General features: G+C 32.5%; 1 long non-coding RNA gene across 1 annotated transcript; it reads right to left on the bottom strand.

Annotated features, from left to right (window-relative positions):
- Positions 1-897: 897 nt before the first annotated feature.
- Positions 898-13,967, bottom strand: LOC127972251 (uncharacterized). The gene is made up of 3 exons (XR_008157057.1): positions 13,856-13,967; positions 1,266-1,311; positions 898-1,193 (listed from the first exon to the last, which is right to left on the bottom strand). It is a non-coding gene; the product is annotated as an uncharacterized LOC127972251 (long non-coding RNA).
- Positions 13,968-16,213: the final 2,246 nt, after the last annotated feature.

Below are 16,213 nucleotides of genomic sequence, written 5' to 3'. Positions count from 1 at the left end.
CTTAATGACCAGAAATGAGAGAGGAAACCTTACAGGAGTGTCCCAGAGGAAACTGATTAGCTGCTAACAGATGGAGACCAAAATCTGTCCTCAAGAGGGAGAATAGTGCATGTAATGCTACATAAAGTGAATACTGTATCATATTAGCATCCTGCTTCATTTATTTAACAAGCACAAACAGTATGTAGCAGACAATGCTAAATGTGTTAAACTGGAACATTTCTGTTTGTGCACAAAAAACAAACCAAATTAATTAATATATTATAATTATAAATGATATTAAATTAAATTATATATTTGTAAACACAAACTAAATTAATTAATATAATTAATATATAAATTAATTAATATATAAATATATGAATATTAATATATAAATATATTAATAAATTAATATGAACATTTGTAAAAAAAAAAAAAAGAGAAAAATATTCAGACATTTTAAAAACAACAAAAAAATAACAAAAATACAGATCAAAATTTTAATGAAAACAAATTATAAACATAATAAAATGTCTTCATTTTATTTCAGTTAAATTTAAATATAATACGATATAATATTATAATATAATAAAAATATACTACTGTATTTTTTATCAATTAAATGCAGCTTTGGGGAACATAAAGATTTAATAAAATTTTTAATAAAAATTTTACGCTAATTATATCAAACTTTTTGAATGGCAGTTTAGCAAAAAGCAGGCAAAGCTAATTTTATTAATATTTAATTCAGTAGATTATTCAAAAACAGCCATTTCCAAATTATTATTTAGTATAAAATTTTGTGTATAGTTTGCACCCCTGAAAAAATAATTATACACTGAGAGCAAAAAAAAAAAAGGTTTCAAAAGATACTAATATGTAGACTACTGTAGGTACTAAAATGCACCTTTTTTATTTTTTCTGAGAGTGTATCATAAAATCCTGCAATGCAAAACTTATTTCATGTTGTCCACCTCTATAACCTGATTTCCCAGCTGTCAAGCACGAACGCTGCTGTAATACTGCTAATTCTTTTCATGTCATTTCCATGTACCTTTATTAAGAGCCACGGGGATGTCAGCGGTAATTAAACAGCATGAGATGTCTGACCAGCTGTTGCCCTCGCATGTTTCCAGGTGGGTGGTTTCACACGCTGGGAAATGTGTGCATTTTAATTGTCCAGCATTGCTTGCCCCAAACTCCGGTCCATTCTGGAGTAAAAAGACAATATTATAATGCTGTTTACAATCACGGAGCTGTAATGAAGAGAGAAAACTGATTACCAGCCGGCGCAAACGAGATGCATGACATTCAGGGTCCCACAGGATGCTAAAAAAATTAATAAATAGAAAATGAAGAAGTGATTACGCCATTGTGTTCATTTGCATATGTTTTTCAAGGCAATTAGTCAATAATATGCCACAGATTGAATTTGTAGAGCAAACACTAGAAACGATGCAATGGGATCTCCAGAGATGCGCGGTGAATTTACATGAGCTCTGCAAACCCTGATGGATTCATAAGGTAAATCAGCGGGTGTAATTAGTTTTTAAGTGGCTGGAGTCAGGATTTGTGGCCTGTGTCTTCCCATCGATCGTGTCAGGTGGCTGTTTCTGCATCTATAATGCATGACTGAGGCACTTCTGCTGCTGCCATGATGACAGAAAGGGGCGGAGCTCTGCTGCTTTAATCAGAAGCTCATGAATTATGCATGAGTTCCTCCTCTTCTCTAATGACTGGGTCGCATATGTGTGTGAAACCAAAACTTACGCTTCCTGAGTCTTGTCTAACTAACATCACTCATCTGATCATTTACATAAATTCATTTAACAAAAATGAGAAATCAAAATGAGCTACTGATTATTAATATAATGTCAACCAACTATATTTTTTTCCTCTACAGTATTACTGAGATACTATTATAGTTCTTATTAATTATTTTTGGTTAAAATGTTAGTACTTTTGTTGTGTGTTTTTGTCTTTTTTTAGTTAAATAAATTAAAATATTTTTTCCTTTTAGGTCGTTTATCAAGTACAACTAAATTAATATAATAAAATAAAAATAAAACATTTTAATCATATTTTTTCAGCTATTTTACAAAGCAACATTTCAACTCATAAAACACATTTAAATGCATTTAAACTGAACTAGAAATGAATAACTACTAAAAATTAAATATTGAAATTAAAAATTATAACTATTAAATATTAAAATGTAATATAAACTAAATAGATGTTAAAAAAAATAGTTGAGAAATGTACTTGAGAAATTTTGTCTTGGCAAGCAGATGAAATAAAATAATACAATTGTACAAATATTTTATTTCAGATATTTGCCGGTAATAATAATTTTCATTTTCATTTAATATAACTTGACAATTGAAATAAAACTGAATCAAATTTTATTTTAAAATATATTTGGATATTTTTCTCTCTCCTTCTCTTTAAGAAAACTACTAAAAATTACAAAACCACTGAAAACATTTGACTAAAACATTAACCAAAATTAAAATACTGTATAAAAAAATAAATTGATTTCAGTTCAGGTATTTTTATAGTTTTAGCCACCTCTAATAACCCTGCTCTGTAGAGCTCTTTGCAATGAAGCTAGTGTGTTCTACACAGTTTTGGGATTGAGTCAAATCCCTGTCAGCAGCTCGGGACCACAGTAAGAGGTCCTGAAACTAAAAGACATCTTCATTTTCCAACACCTGTTCACCAAAAACACCTGTTAGATCATGAGCCCATGAAGAGCTCAATCCCATAATCCTCTGCTCCATTCTCTCTCTGACAGACCTTTGCAGCCGAGCACATTTAGACGAGCTGTATCAGTGGCATTAGACAGATTACTCTCTTATCTAAATTGGAATGACACCGAACTATAATGAAGCTCTCGGAGCGTCTCAAAGGAGCGTTTGCATTTCAAATATACGTCTAAAGAGCACGAAATACTCACATTGTGGGAGTGAAACGACTCAAATTAACTAACACTAAACGGTGAACTTGTTATGTGTACTTTGAAGCATTAACGAGATACTGTCGAAAAATAACAGATCTAGAGAGAGAGAGAGAGAGAGAGAGAGAAATTGATTTCTAAGAAAAAAAAAATCCTGTTGAAGCTTTGACCGTGAAATAGTTTTCAAAGAATCTCTGACTGACAGAATATGTTCAGAATGACACACCATTTCTGAAAGAAGCTGGTTTTAATTTTAAGCATGCATGGAATTCCCAGATAATCCTCTATATTTGCCAAAATACAAAATACACACGAGGTGAAATACAGGGATGAGCAGCGCTCAGAACAGAGTTGAACAAACCTATTCAATGCATGAACTTCAGATTTTCAAATTTCAAAATGCTGCATTTTTAGAGAAGAACACATGTTCCCTACAACCAAACAGCACTTCCAAAATCATTAAACAATGTTAATGTTGAAAGTACATGACTTGAATATGTGTTATTTTGTCTAAATAAAGAGATAAAATGTGTGCTTTCAGGTATAATAAACAGTGTAGATGAATGATATTCATATTTATTGTTTGTCATGTTTAAATTCCTCCTGTGTGACAGTTATGGAATATTATCGAATACATTCCTCTTTTTGAAATTTAAATTCAAATTCCAACTCCACATCCTGTAAGGATTCAAATTCAGTTCAGTTTGATTCAAATTCTACATCACCAACTGAAAATGGGTCACAGCCTTCACACAATGCAAATAAACCATGTGCAATATCAACATGAATCTAACATATTTAACCTTAAAGGAACACTACACTTTTTTTCTAAATGGTTTAGTTTTACTGTTTACGAATCCATTCAGCCGATCTCTGGGTCCGGCGGTAGCGCTTTTAGCTTAGCTTAGCATAGATCATTGAATCTGATTAGACCGTTAGCATTTTCCATCGGCTAACGGTCTAATCAGATTCAATGATCTATGCTAAGCTAAGCTAAAAGTGGTAGCACCAGACCCAGAGATCGGCTGAAGTGTCAATTTAAATATCTTTTTTTTTTTGAAAATCATCTCAATAAATCATCTCTCCATTGACGTATGGTTTGTTAGGATCTGATAATATTTGTCTGAGATACAACTATTTTATAATCTGGAATCTGAGTGTGCAAAAAAATCTAAATATTGAGAAAATCATCTTTAAAGTTGTTCAAATTAAGTTCTTAGCAATGCATATTACTAATCAAAAAAAATATGTTTTGATATATTTACGATAGGAAATGTACAAAATATCTAAATGGAACATGATCTTTACTTAATATCCTAATGATTTTTGGCATAAAAGAAAAATCGATAATTTTGACCCATGCATTTAATTGCTACAAACACACCCCAGAGACTTCAGACTGCTTTTGTGCTCCAGGGTCACTGACACATCATGCTTAGTTTGCTTTAAAAATGCAGAAAACAGATGATAATGATGCCAGTTACTGAATTAAACATGCAACACGATCCATGCACAACAATGCATTTTAAACACGTGCTTAATGCACTTTTAACGTCAACATATAATGTACATATTAGACAGTATTGTGTTTCTAATCAGATTGCATGTTTTTCAATGCCAGACAGCAACACAAAACGTCAAAACCTGACTAATGCACACTCAGCTGGATGATCAGATTTGCATTGAACCAAAAGAGTTAAATCTGATGTCCAGCCTCGGTTATTAAAACCAGTCCTCAGCTCACACAATAAACATTGAACTGTTTTGACGGATGGAAATATGATGGCTAAAATCATTAGCTGGAGAAATGACAGATGTGTCTGTGAATTCAGAGGAGGATGAGATCAGATTCTCGCTCTGACACATTGAATTGAACAGTTTTGACATTTTGTCCCAGAAACCGAATCTCGAAACTCTGAAAAGGCGTTGTGACTTGCCTTTGGCTCGACACGCATGCTGACGTCGACTGAGCGATTGATGACGGATGGAAACAGTCAGGGATCGGGTCTTGATTTTAATAATACAAGACAGAGGAAACAAACGTATTTTTGCATGATCGATAACATCATCTGCTGTTTTGATTTCAGTGCGGCTAACTTGATCTAAAGTTTCCGTAAAGACTTTAAAATGCAAGCTTTAAGGTGTTATACAACATCCACAATTGATGCGAAGCAAGCGCCAGATGATATTTCGTCAGATTACACGAGATGCAATGTAACACAGAGCTCATAAATTCTGCGATTCTGATCTATTTATTCTCTTTGGTGAATATTATAAATCTTCTCTTCTCAAAGAACACATTTTTATCTGAAGCAACTTACAGAGTGAAATTTCCAGAGACATCCGATTCTTTCTTGATGTTCCTCAAGAGCCATATGTTCCCATTTCTATTCTTCTCATCTCTATTCATCCCAGTGGAGTTTGTTTAGTAAGTCCACAGTCTGCAAGCATCACCTGAAAAAACTGTCCAATTTTAGTTGGGAATAATGGTAAAACACTCTCGTTTTCCACCTAAACGTCCTTAAAACTATTTTAAATAAAATTGTGAGATATAAAAATACACCTTAAATTAAGTTTATTTTATTTTCATTCACAAATATGTTTTCTTTTAGGGTAAAAACACTTACAATAACATTAATGTATTCATTAATAGTATGTATTTATTATTGTTAGCTATAAGCTAGTTAATAAAAATGCAATTGTTGGATCAGGTGCATTAAATAATATTCACAGAAACAACTTTTGATTTTAATAATGCATTTGTAAACTGAAATAGACATGAACTAAGAGTATTAAATGCTTTAGTAGTATTTTAACGTGTTACTGTAGTTCATGTTAACGAATGTTGTTGACTATAGAAGCCTGTTTTTTTTTTATTTTATCTCACAAATTTTCCAAAAAATTTTAAAAGTCAGAATTATACATTTGCAATTCTGAGAAGAAGTTTCACAATCGTGACACAATTGCAAAAAAAAAAAAAAAAAAAAAAAAAAAAAAATCATAAAAAAATGCAACTAAATTTTGGTTGGAATAAACCAAAGTTGGAAATTAAAAAAAAAAACAATTTAGCAATTTAGAATTTTAAAATGAAAAGAACTTTTTTATTCCATAAAAAAAAAAAAAAAACATTTATAAAATTTCTCACAATTGCAAGAAAAAAAGTTTAATATTTTACAAAATCCTAATTGAGAGATATAAACTGAGAAATGCAAGATAAATTAATTAATTTTTTTTTATTATATATTCCATGGTAAAAAAAACTGAAATGTGAGAAACAACTGGAACCCTTTGTGTTTCTTTAATCCAGATTCAGAGATCTTCTAGTATGCACTGATCCAACTAAACCTGCTATTATTGCATAACCGTCCCAATTCCTCAACGACTCCAGATGGCATGAATATTTGATTATCGTTCACAGTTTCTCCGACGTTTCGGTGCGCAGACACGAAGAATTAAAACAGCAATATTAATGCAATCCGTCTGATGATTCAGCGTTGCTCCAGGAATAGATCTTCATTTTGAGAGAACGATTATTTGGCTCCATCTGAGAAGGACACGGAACAAGTCGGAGACAAATACCTTCCACGGCAGATTATCAGCCAATTACACACAGAGATGAGCTTTAATAAAAGAGAGGCGACCTCCGTCTACCCATCATCCTCTGCGACTGTGCTTTTGGTGATCACTTCACTGACTGAGAGCCGCTGATGTGTTTGGCTCGCCGGTTCAGCCAAACAAACTCAAGTGTGTCCACTGTGTAAAAATGACAGAGGAGCCATCGATGCTCGAGCCGAGGCTGCTCTCACGTTCATAATCAGCGTCTGATTGGGGAAAAATGGCACACTTGTTTCCCAGGGTGCACTGCTTCTGTCTGTGGCTCAGCTTCAGTGCATTGATGCTCCTCACAGCTTCATCTTCGGCTCCAAAGACATTCATCGTTCTGGTTGTGGACTCTACTATTCTTAAATATGGTTATCTTTATAGTGATTGTTTTTGGTGTGAGGTAAGATGCAAGTATCTTAACATTTATTATCTGACAACTGTCTTTTTAAGATATAAAAGGTCACTCTACTTTATGGCGAATTTAGCCGTTTTGAATTAATATAGGCCTAATTATTTACATAATTCATAACTTGATGTGAGGAAACAAAAAACAATTCATCATTTTGCGAATAAATTATGAAAAAAGTGAATGTGCATATTTGCAAAAAAAAAAAAAAGTTTTATATATTCATTTTATTTTTTCCCCTTAAATCTTTTTATAAAATTAAAAAAAGTTTTATGTATTCATTTTATTTTTTCCCTTAAATCTTTTTATAAAAATTTAAAAAAGGTTTATATATTCATTTTATTTTTTCCCCTTAAATCTTTTTATAAAATTAAAAAAAGTTTTATGTATTCATTTTATTTTTCCCCTTAAATCTTTTTATAAAAATTAAAAAAAGGTTTATATATTCATTTTATTTTTTCCCCTTAAATCTTTTTATAAAAATTAAAAAAGGTTTATATATTCATTTTATTTTTCCCCTTAAATCTTTTTATAAAAATTAAAAAAGGTTTATATATTCATTTTATTTTTTCCCCTTAAATCTTTTTATATAATTAAAAAAAGTTTTATGTATTCATTTTATTTTTCCCCTTAAATCTTTTTATAAAAATTTAAAAAAGGTTTATATATTCATTTTATTTCTTCCCCTTAAATCTTTTTATAAAATTTCAAAAAAAGTTTTATATATTTACCGCCCCCCCAGCCTTAAATCCTTTATTTAATTCCAAAAAAAATAAAAAATCCTCCAATGCAATCCAATTACAGCACTGCCATGTACACAACTAACTGTGTGGGTTTTAAACAGCAGATCTGCATAATGCTTTAAGTGTTAAAGTGAACTCTACAGTTATAGATCAACCCTTCTGAGATCTGAACCTACAACCTTTCAGTTAACAGCCCAGATCGTTCTCCACACGATTCCCTTTAGCTGTACTGTACACATTATGAATGGAGGTTGAAACATCTCTCTTCAGTCTGTCTTTGCAGATTTCCCTTCATGGAAACGTCATGATTTGTGCGTGCGAACAGTTCGGAAACAGAAGCAGATGATTACAGTCAGCTGACATTTCAAACTCCCTTGTGGATGTATTTGTCAGCGTTTATTAAAATTGTTGGATGGTAATGCACAGTGATTTGTGTTGCATGAAGAAGGCTGTGTGTCTCTCAGGAGGAGGCAGGTATATAATTACAAGAGGAACAGGAAAAGCCTCTGTGATATGATGACGATATATGGTTTTAATCAGAAGGATTGAATATCACAGAACTTCCTCTACGAGGATGCATAAAAATACCTGACGCTCTGAAATCTGACCTCCAGTGCGACTGGTCAACATATCATTATTAATGTTTTAGTTAAAAGGTTGTCTGTCTGGAAGGGTCATGCATTCTCTTTGGTTTATCGACTGATGTGCATTTTGGTCTTTTTTGCATCACCGAACAATGGAGAAATGAAGATGGCAGGCTTGGGAAACGGAAATTTGTGGTTCGAAACATTTCCAGAGTAAATATATTCTAAATATATTTATGAGCTGTTCTAATGAACGCCGTGGGCTTTTGGTTTTGTCTGCGCTGCAGTTGAACGGAGTAAATATTTGCTTTAGTAATAAACCAGCATTAAACCAGACAGAGGACACATCCAGAGTTTGGTTAGGGAAATAAAATCCCAGATGAGATTGCTAATAGCTCAGTTGTTTCTCACTAATGTGATTAAAGGCGTTTAAAAAAGTCTCTCAAATTCGTCTCTATAAAAATAACGGATCCTAAAGAGGGTTTTGCAGTGATGGCATGAATAGTTTTGGGGTTTTATGGATTCGTATTTTAGTTAAAAACGCCTTAATGCTGGATTTAACTGATGGACTGGAGTGCTGTGGATTATTGTGATGTTTTTATCAGACTCTCATTCTGACGGCACCCATTCACTGCAGAGCATCCATTGATGAGACACTAATGCAATGCTACATTTCTACAAATCTGATGACGAGACAAACAGAGAGTGAGTAAATACTATCGATTTTAAGACATAATTGAACTAAAATTCAAATAAATAACAAAACAAATAATACAAATCAGATCCTAAAAATAACACAGATGCTAAAAAACAACAACATAGTAAGAAATGGTTAAAATATGATTTTAGTTAACAAATATTGAATGTTTTGATAATGTTATGAAATCGCTTTTTCGAAACGTTCACTGAAATTGCCGTATTTAAAAAAAAAATTCTTGGTCAAGTGAATTCTAGAATAAACATTCAGGTAAAGTTCCGTTCTATCATCATGCAAACATTATGGAAATGTTACTTTTGAACATTCTCTGAACATTCCGAAAGAAATACACAGCTAATAGGAAACATTCTCTGAATGTTCTGGCAAGGTTCTCTCAGCGTTATGAACAAACATCTTTATGGATTCGTATTTTAGTTAAAAGCATCTTAATGCTGGATGTGTTTCAGCTTTTGTCTTAACTGATGGACTGTGCTGTGGATTATTGTGATGTTTTTATCAGACTCTCATTCTGGCGGCACCCATTCACTGCAGAGCATCCATTGATGAGACACTGATGCAATGCTACATTTCTACAAACCTGATGAAGAAACAAACAGATAGTGAGTAAATACTATCCATTTTACATCCTCAGATTTCCTTTCAAAGTTTGCTATTAAAGGTCTTCAACATGAACTCAATCTCACTTTATGTCACGGACATTCTTTTTTGTTTTTGCCATAGTGTTTTTTCATTTCTTGTGGAATTTTAGGAGAACAATCTCACACAAAATAGATTTTTAAATGAAAAAGAACAGTCTCTGAAGGGCCCTGGAAGCCTGAAGCGTGATCGACTGTGCTTCAGATGCCTCCTCAAGGACTCCTTCAGTAAAATAGTGCAGGGAAAATGATGAAAAACTAAACGAAGAGAAAATATATGAAAATCGTGTGAGGGAAAAACTCTCTTTTTCAGCTACAGTCGTCTGTATGTAATTATGTAGACAGAATTTTGCACTTGTTAGCTGATTTCTCAAAGTAGGACAGTCGAACAAACAGCCTCCGAACAGCCTTACAGCAGCATTATTCAGAACACGGAGATAATTCTCCCTTTATTCTGACGTCTGGCTTGTAAACCGAGAGCCAGTGTTGCTTTGCGACAGTGACACTTTAGGAAAATGACCAGAAACGTGCTGTTTACGCTGTGTGCGCTGAACAAACGCTAACATCTCGCTTTCACCGCTGAGGAATGGAAAGAATTACACGTCTTGCATGTTTAATGCATCTTTTTTATTGCAGACAGAAACTTGCATATTGCAGCTACAGTAAATGGCTTTTACAAACGAGCGGGGCAGATGACGGACGTTTCTATTGGCTGACGGCGGCGAGCTCGGACTTTAATTAATGACTCCCAGCAGGCCGAGAGAGAACTCCTTCGGGACAAGTCTCCGAGCGTTTCTCATCTCTGTGCGGCCGCAGATTGAAGGAGAAGCATCTGTGAGCCTGAAATGAAGCTTTGAGATGCTGACCTGAGATCAGACTCTGATCTGCTTCAAACAGGCAGCTAAAACCTGCTATTAACTGGGTTTATCTAGCTGGTTCATTCTGGAGCTCTATGCTATTTCACACATACATTAGGTTTTTCATATGACAAGGAACAATTTTTTTTATTTATATAATTACACTAGCTAATACAATGCTCTAAAAAAACATTTGTTTATTTCAGAATGTTCTCTCTGTGTTCAAAAGTGCATTTTTTTTTATTTTTTTTAAAAGAACATTCCATTTTAGAATTATGGGAATGTTACAATGTTTCACTGTTCTGTAAACATTCTGTAATAAGTAACATATATAAAAAGTAACATTAGATAAACATTCAACTAACATGTTTCAAAAATAAAACATTCCATTTCCAAAGTATCAATAACATATTTTTGCTAACATTTTGGGAAAATTATTAAAGAACTGATAACTATGAACAGATATTATAATAATCACAAATAATGCACTGGAAGAATGTTTGTTCATAATGTTACTAATTAAATACACATATATTTTTAAAATTCATTGGTGAAGAATTTAATAAAAAGAAATTATTTATTAAATAAAAAAATATATATATATATATTTATATAAATAATAAAATAGTTTACATGAAACAAAAATAATGTATTTAGAATGCATTAATAAAAAATGTTTTTGTAAATGTTTGCATAATAGTTACTGAAAGAGCTATTATAAAAATATAATTTATTGAATAATTATATATTTTTATAAATAAAATAAATATTGATATACATAATGTGTGTTTACTGTATGTGGCTTACAAAGGAAAAATTAATTAGAACACATTAATAAAAATAAATTAGTACACAAATGAATAAATAACTGAATATTTGTTTACTTTTTTGTTATTAATTAAAAAAAATTACTGGTGAATCATTTATGAAAAATAATAATTAAAGTTTTTTTAAATAAATATATATTTTTTAATAAATAAAATGAATGTACATACAGTATACATCTAAGTGTTTTATAAGAGAATGCAATTTGAATAAATGTGATTTATTTACAATTTCAGTTTCTGTCCACACTAGCCATTAATTTAATTTAATTTAATGTATGCATTTAGCAGACGCTTTTATCCAAAGCGACTTACAGAGCATTCAGGCTATCAGTTTTTACCCAGTGATCCTGGTTCAAACAGCCGAATGTTGTGTGTTTGTCTTTTTAACCCAGTCCAAATCTATATACTCCTGTAAGAGAGTGAACGAGAGTATATTTGTGGTTTCAGGTAACGCATGAATTAATAAAATACAGAAGGCCTATGCCAGTGATGCTGAAAATCATCTTAAACTAGCCTAAGATGGTCTAGTCTGTCTCCAAGCCGGACCGCTTTAGCTTCACAGCTTTATTTTCAACAGGGAATGACAAAATGTTCAATTTTCCACGCTTTCTTTCCAAGATGACAGCTATTCACAGTAGCTGCAGAAGAAAACCGACAGTAAATCCCAAAGATCGGATTTAAAAAGCAAATCAGATTTCCAAGCAGTGAACAGAGTCAGGGTCACGCGGTTATGTGCAAGACACGCTCGTGCAAACTCAATCCTGTTTCACACAAGAGAGGAACTTTAACTAGTTTGGGATGCCCCCCTGAAGTTTGATATTGTATGTGTAAACTAAATATTAAGTGCACATGCAACTCGTTTTTAGTGTTTTGATTTTCTGAGCTTGTTGAAATAGATTCTGGGATACATTAAATACATGCTAAACTGAGATTAAGTATAGAAATGTTCACATAAACGACATGCAGCAGCAGCGTGCACCGTTTCCAGGCCGTGTTTTAGGATTCAGAGTCAGACATGAGGGTCTGTGTTTGAGACGTGCCTCGGGGTTCATCTTCTGAGAGCGTTCGTGTGCACGGCTTTGATCTGGAGTGTGTTCACATCTAACACTGAGTCTATTAGGAGGCTTTCAGATCACAAGTTTCTCTAAACGCTGAACACAAGCTTGAGAAACTTTCCAAAGTGCATCACTTTCCTCGTAATCTACAGCATTTATACTAATGTTTTTAAAATAAGGGTTATATGCTCACAGAGACTGCATTTATTTGATCAAAAATACAGTAAAAAGCATAATACTGTGTAATATTATTACGGTTTAAAATAACAGTTTTCTGTCTGAGTCGGTAACAAAGTGTAATTTATTTCTGTGATGCTCCGCTGTATTTTCAGCATCATTCCTCCAGTCTTCAGTGTCACATGATCTTCAGAAATCATGAAAATATGATGATTTAATAATCATTTCTGATTATTATCAGTGTTGAACACAGTTGTGCTGCACAATATTTCTGTGGAAACTGTGATGCATTTTATTTTTCAGGATTCAAAGATGAAAAAAAAAAAGTTTAAAATATGTTTTTGAAATACATTTTTTTTTGTAACATTATCGATGTTTTTACCGTCAATTTTGATAAATTTGTAATGTCTGCTTGCTAAATAAAAATTTTAATATCTTTTTTTCTTAACCTTTTTTATGATGATTTCCACAAAAATATGAAACTGTTTTCAACATTGATAATAATCAGAAATGATTATTAAATCATCATATTTTCATGATTTCTGAAGATCATGTGACTCTGAAGACTGGAGGAATGATGCTGAAAATACAGCGGAGCATCACAGAAATAAATTACACTTTAATAGATATTCATATAAACAACACTTATTGTAAATTGTAAAAATATTTCACTATTTTACTGTTTTTACTGTATTTTAAATCAAATAAATGCAGTCTTGGTGACCAGAAGAGACTTCTTTCAAAACCATAAAAACAAATAACAAAAAAAACTTTCTCGTCATAAGTTTCTCGCACTGAAGTCATAATTAGTTTTTTCATGAAAACAAAAAACACACTGTATGTGTTCATAAGTGACACTGCAGTTTTGTCCATTCCTTTCATTATTTCTCTGATATTTGGTCTTATTTTTGACGATTTGTCCTTGAGCTCGTCTCTGAACCCTGTGGCGTGTGTCCCGTCATAAAAGATAAAAACCCATGTTTGCTAAATGACACACAAGCAATAACCACATCCCTGTCGTGAAATGGACACAAACTTATTTATCTCCATAATGATGAAACGGATTAAGAGCAATGCATGCTGGGTAACGTCTAGAGAGGAGATGAAGGTTATTGAGATGTTTATGTGCGGATAGCTAAAGATGTCAACTCCTGTGAGTTTGCATTAATGAGCAGCTTCTCGTTCTCAAGGTGAAATGAATCCCAAAACAGACATGCCACCTGTTTATCACTAAACCTTCATTACCATCACTAGCTGGTTCTGATTTATGTAAAGTAGCTCAGAAAACACATAATTGAGTCATTTTACTCACTCTGGAAACCGATGTGAAGGTTAGCTTTGCTTTTAAAGCCCTGGGTAAAACTGCCGAAAACAAGAGGTTATAAAGTAACCGTGTTTAGCTGAGAGTAAAACTATTAAGAGAGAGAATCAGGATCTCACTTTGACCTTCTGTGTGTGTTTATATTCACACCTGCAGGACTCTCTGACCAAGCACCGCCCACATGACAGGAAGAAACCCTTTGATTGACATGTAAGTCGACCAACCACAGCTCATTCAGGAGCAGGGATGTAGTAGACCGGACAGAAAACAGTGAACTGAACACAACTGAAATATGAGGAAAAATTAAGAAAATTAATGACACACACCTGAACCAAATGACATAATTAAAGGGAGACAGAAATTATGCATATGCATAATTATATATATGTTAAAAGCATATATTAATTCGTATACATTTTATTCATAAATATATACAATTAGATACATCTAAAATAAATGAGCATTAAAATTAAATAATATTATAGATTAAATATATCTAGAATACGCATTAAAAATAATGTTATTTACTATTAAATAATAAATGATCCGTTATTTAAGACACACATTAATGTAAATGTAATATAAACAAATAAATAAATATTTTAAATTAACTTTATACATAATATAAAGATACATATATTATGTATATTCTATAATACTCATTTTTATAATTCTATAATTCTATAATTCTATATATTTATTTATTTATTTATATATATATTTCTATACTATAAATAAAAATGTACATGTATATATTTAATTTAATATGTTTGTTATAAAATAAATACATCTACAATAAATAAAGTATAAATAAAGAATATTAATGTTCTAATATTAAAGAAATATATATAAATATCTTTTACACCATTACACTGATAAATTGTATTCTGTGAATGTGTTTCCATCATAATTTATGTGCATGTCTTCTTTGAATGTTATGCACATTTTAAAACATGCTTTGCAGTCCAGGGTTTTTTAATGCCATTTCCCAAAATTTGCATATAGATATGTGCATGAAACCATAGCTACAGTTAAGCAAGTATGCAGGGTTTCCCTAATGAAAACAGCAGAATAACCAACAGGACGGTTTAGGAGTGTGTAACGTGGGATCCAGCAGCATCGCTTCAACACACACCTGTGTAGAGAGCTTTCCTTCACCAACACCACTGTTAAATGAGTTTAGCAACATTCTCCCATCTGAAACGAGTGAGTAGTTAGTGTTTGTGAGGAAGGATTGAACGAGCGTCTGTTGACACTGAGCTGTCAGACTCTGCTGTCGGAAGACAAACGATAAAACAACAATTATGAAGACTTGAAAAGAAAGAGCTACAAGCATGTGGGGAAAATTTACACTCACTCCAGCTCTCTGATGATTACAGCCTCTGTGACACACACACACACACACACCCACACACACACACACACACACACACACACACACACACACACACAGTTTTCTGCGGAAAGTCTTTCAAGGAATTCTCCAGCAGCGGTATCAAGGCTGTTATCAAATTTCTGAAATGTGCAACATATTTCATTTATATTTTATATTTGATTCTTCTGGATCATTAGGAGTTTTATACTCTTTCATTTTTTATATGCAAATTTCTAAGGCCTTTAAACAATCAAGATGATCACAACTCTTTCTTTTAGACGGTGGATTCACGTTTTTTTGCCAGAAGCAGCAGTTTAAAGCTAAAAATATTTTAATGAAGGATTTATTTCTTACAAACACGCATTTTTTGTCTTCTCCAGATGTTAACTGATGGACTGGAGTGCTGTGGATTATTGTGATGTTTTTATCAAGATTCTCATTCTGACGGCACCCATTCACTGCAGAGCATCCATTGATGAGACACTGATGCAATGCTACATTTCTACAAATCTGATGAAGAAACAAACTCATCCTGATCGTGCTTTTTGCACTTAGTGTAAATGAGCTGCTATTTATAGCATGTAATTTTTTCATGCACTTAGTCGCTTTCATATTTTTGTCTCGTCTGCTAGAAATAGTGGCAATCATTTTGCATTATTTATAATTTATCATAATTGCACGTGATTTGTTAAAAATGAAATGAAGTGTTTCTGTCAGCTAATGGAATTGTTCTCCATGCATTTGAACTATTAAAAGCCGATGCAGATTTGAACACATCTGAAGAGCTCGTTGAATACTCTCAGCGTGATAAATGAATCTCTTCAAAAAACAAATGGTTTAATTTCAAGTTGCCTTTTTACTGCAATAAAAGGATAATTAGAGACGTAGCTGTCAAAAGAACCATTAACATGTTAATGGGTTTGTAAATTGCGTTGATGTCTCACAGTGCATGATGGGATGTTGGTTTGCTGATC

The sequence above is a fragment of the Carassius gibelio genome, chromosome B15 (genome assembly GCF_023724105.1).
Source record: "Carassius gibelio isolate Cgi1373 ecotype wild population from Czech Republic chromosome B15, carGib1.2-hapl.c, whole genome shotgun sequence".
NCBI lineage: Eukaryota > Metazoa > Chordata > Actinopteri > Cypriniformes > Cyprinidae > Carassius > Carassius gibelio.
Note: the sequence above shows the minus strand (reverse complement) of the source record. Positions and strands in the feature narration are given on the sequence as shown.